Source organism: Colius striatus, chromosome 10 (assembly GCF_028858725.1).
Source record: "Colius striatus isolate bColStr4 chromosome 10, bColStr4.1.hap1, whole genome shotgun sequence".
Classification (NCBI taxonomy): domain Eukaryota; kingdom Metazoa; phylum Chordata; class Aves; order Coliiformes; family Coliidae; genus Colius; species Colius striatus.
Window position 1 is genome coordinate 16814382 of NC_084768.1, and position 4134 is coordinate 16818515.

The window sequence follows — 4134 nt, forward strand, 5'->3', positions numbered from 1 at the left end:
TATCTATTTAAATAATGCTCCGCTCTCACCTAAGGGATTTAAAAACCAAAACCAGACCCTGATTTGCTCTTATAAATCACAGAGCCATTGCAGCTCATTAAGCATAGGAACAAGGTATTTTTACAATGAAGATTTCATCATTAGCTAGCTTTATTCTATCCACTAAAATTTCAACATGCAATTGTTTCCCCAAAGAGCATGTGCAGTCACTTGGATTATAGCAGGGAAGAGAAGTGGCCATCACTGCAACAAGAGGATTTATCCCAAGAAGATTACTACAATGCTCAAAAGGCATCACATAATGCTGCTGCTTATGCAGTCAACATTGATGCTCCCTCAACAACAGCAGCCTGGTTCTGTCCCCTTAAATGCAGCCAAAACAAATAATTACCATGCTATAAAGTCTTCTATTTATTACTTCCTTCACTGAAATGATAGGGAAACCCCTTGCGACTCTGCTAAATCCTTAGGTTGATACATCAAGGGAAGACCATATCAATCACTAAATAAATTTTAGGGGCTGCTGAACCAGAAGCATAGATCTGACCACACTGTTCACAGACCCTTCACACTTCAGAGCCTGAGCCACTTCTACTTGTCATCGTCAGGTTAGAAAGTGATAGTCATTTAAGCCTGGCAAATGCTTACAAACAGAAAAAAAATGCCATTAGAAGACGTTTGCTTGCAGAAACCAGCATTGCTTAGAAGAAAGAGCTTTTCCCAAGCACACTGTGGCTGTTGGGAACGGGCCCTCCTGTCAAAGGGCGATTACTCTGGAAAGAGATGGAATGGTGTTACACAGAACTTCTAATGCTTACCAGAGTAAATGAGTAACAGCTCATGAATATTGATGTTCATCCTCCATGCAGAGGGAGGACTCTTCCCCAAGGAGTTTTGCTGGTTGCTGGGTTTCTGTGTGGCTGAGTGGAGCCTCGCCAGCAGAAATCAAATCCATTGGAGGAGGAGAGATTAAACTCTACACCGGTGAGGTCACTCTTTCCATGACTCCCCAGACTGTCTGAGGGTCACACTGATGTCCATATGGTCACGGCAGACACCAGAGCACAAAGACAACTGACACCTGAAGGAATGGCAGAGAGGATCTTTGCTTGACAGCCTCAGTGCTCTGCTTCAGAGTACAGTATGACCAATATGAAACAAGGAAATATCAACAAGCACCTGCAGCATGGTGTTTGCAGTCAGCTCAAACAGGAACAGAGCACAGCTCCTCTGTTAAATCAATATTTAACTAACAGCCTGCTCCATGTGGACAGGTAAATATCTCACCACTAACTAAAAAGCTCATCTCTCTATTATCAGGCCTGGACTTTGTTAGAACTCAGATCACCTTCCACAGATTTTTTGATTATCAGAGCTGCAAACCACAGATACATACAAGTCAACCATATGGTCATGGCTTCCCTGGAAAGCCCAGCCATCTCCCCTCCGTTGCAGTCGTCACCACAACCCAGAAGAGGCAGCAGCCTCAATGTGAACCTTGTTCCCCACCACAGAAGCACAGTTTAAGAAAGTATTCCAGAAGATAACTGGATTTCAGCTGAGTTTTCCTAACGATGAGGACAAGGAGAGAGCAGATCAGGGCTCTGCTGATTGGCTTCCCTCTTCCCCCAAGCAAAGCAGACTGGAGAGCTGCAGGAGTCCCCCAATGGAAAGGAAGCACCCTTCCTGAGAGCCATTTTCCTCATCTCTGCTCCCAAGTAACACCAGAGACATGGGATTATACATCCTATCATGATCTTTTATCCTCTCTAATGCATTTCTAGATGGTCACCTGTAGGGTCAGCTTTGCATCATCTTATGACAGACAGTTTCATAGGTTACTTTTGCCTGGCAATTTTTTTCCTGCACAGCTCTAAACCAGAATGGAAATAGTTAATCCATTGTGCAGGATGACATTTGAAAGCAAATGCATCGCAGTGACACTGAAGTGTAACACCAGTCCTTCCCTCTACCCCAAATAAGCATTTGCTTTGCTGCTGCCAGCTCCAAAATTTAAAATAAAGATTCCTTATATCAAAATATATTTTCACTGTTAGGAAAACCCTATACCTTGGGACAGGGAGGATGGGGAAGGGGTTAAGATCTGGCAGCAGAAATACCAGATGTGTCTCTGGCTTATCAGATTTATAGATTTATTCTGTAAAAACCCTGAATATCTACTTCTGTTGTGGGTGTTTCCCTCTATTTTTAGAACATATCTGAATAGCTACAGCTACATTTCTTGTGTGGTGTATTAATAATCACCCACACACGTTAGGTGTTTGGGAAAGACAGATGTAAACATCTGGAGTTTCTGAGGCTGTAAGGGTCTTAAGGCAGCCTGAAGTTATGCTTCTTTCCCTCTACTCTGCATCCCACACCTTCCCATATCCATGTCTGGCATGCTCCTGCAATGAGCCACTTTGGGAACCTGAAAAACGGGGACAAGCAATTCAGTGTCAGCTGGATCAGCCACACGGCCCAAGCAGCATCTGGACAGTCCTGTTTAACCCAACAGGACTGGATTAAAACTCTACAAATGAGCTTAATCCCTTCCTGAGCCCACCCACACACATCAGACCCTTAACAATCAGCAGCAACAAGTTGCATATACTTGCAAATTATTTCTGCTTTTGCCTGGGGCTACAAACTACCATTCTTGGATGCTACTCAGCCCAGCACGTGGCCATCAGTGCCCCATACTTGGGTATAACCATTTGTATGCAATTTCAGTGCAAGTCTTGAAACTGTTCCTCTAAGAGCATCTACACCCATTTTCATTACCTGGGAAATGGAGGTCACACCTGAAGGAAGTCCATACACTCCAAGGACTCAACTGCAGGCTCTGCTCTCTGCTTTTAACCTCTTCTAGCAGTGGTAAGAGCCTCTGCAGAACAGAAGCTGCTCCTGATGTCCAACTGAGTTACACCAAGCAGGTAACAACAAAGGTTAGTGCAGTAAGAGAAGTTCCTGGCTGTGCCCATGAGGTTCACCAGAAGCTCTGCCCTGCAGACCACACACAGCCCAAGGCTGCTCTTGAATAGGGAAAACATTTGCTTTGTTAGAAGCAGGTTGTTTTAATCTCCCAGTTGAGTATTTCTAGATTAGGATCATTCCAATAACACTAATTCTGTTCATTAAGAATCCATAACAATCCTAAGAAGGATGCAGCTTGACCAGGTAGTGTAATTATATGGAATATAACGATATCTATAAGAACATATATAAGGGACAACACATAACAAATAAACCACTTGGGAAATGTCTGATTAGAAGAGGATTTCCAAGATCTAAACTGTGTTCTACCAGTTGTTACAGCTAGATTAACAGTTTCATTTTTTCATTTGAATAATACTAATAGTTTTCTATATTTTAATGAACTAGTTAGATTAACATTAATACAGTTTATCAAGTCAATTTCCCCTGTTGTAAAGTTAACATATTGAAGTTGACAGAGCAGCACAGTGCTGCACTGAGTTACAGAACCCTCCTGTAGAAAAAGCTTACAACTCATTCAAAACCCACATCACCTAGAAACAATGAAAACTTCACATATCATTTCTCAAATAACCTCAAATGCAAACATCTGTCAACTAGTGTCAATACATCTAGTGTAGATGTATTGACTAGCTAGGCTATGTTCCAAAGCATGATTCTATGCGACCTGATCGAGGGTGTGGAGTCTTCAAGACCCGCCTGGACATGTTCCTATGCGACCTGATCTAGGTGAACCTGCTTCTGCTGGGGGGTTGGACTAGATGATATCTAAAGGTCCCTTCCAATCCCTATCATTCTATGATTCTATGATCAGCATCCTGCAACAGAAGAATAAGAAATGCTGCCACTAGTTTGATAACTTCCTTAGAGTATTATTCCTTTTGGATTTAAGGAGTGGTGGGCTTTTGTTTGTTTCTTTTATGTAACTGAAATGTTGGTTCAATCTAGAAAATGACAACAGAACAAAACACCTTCTGAAAAGCTAAATGTCTTTACAGAACCAATTCACACATGCAGCCAGTGCAAATGGATGGCATCAGCTTAGGTTGAAATAATCACTAACTTGGCTTAGTCAAATTTTGTTCTTAATTCAAATTTTATTTAGAATTTAAAGTTAAATTTTAAAAAGTATGCACA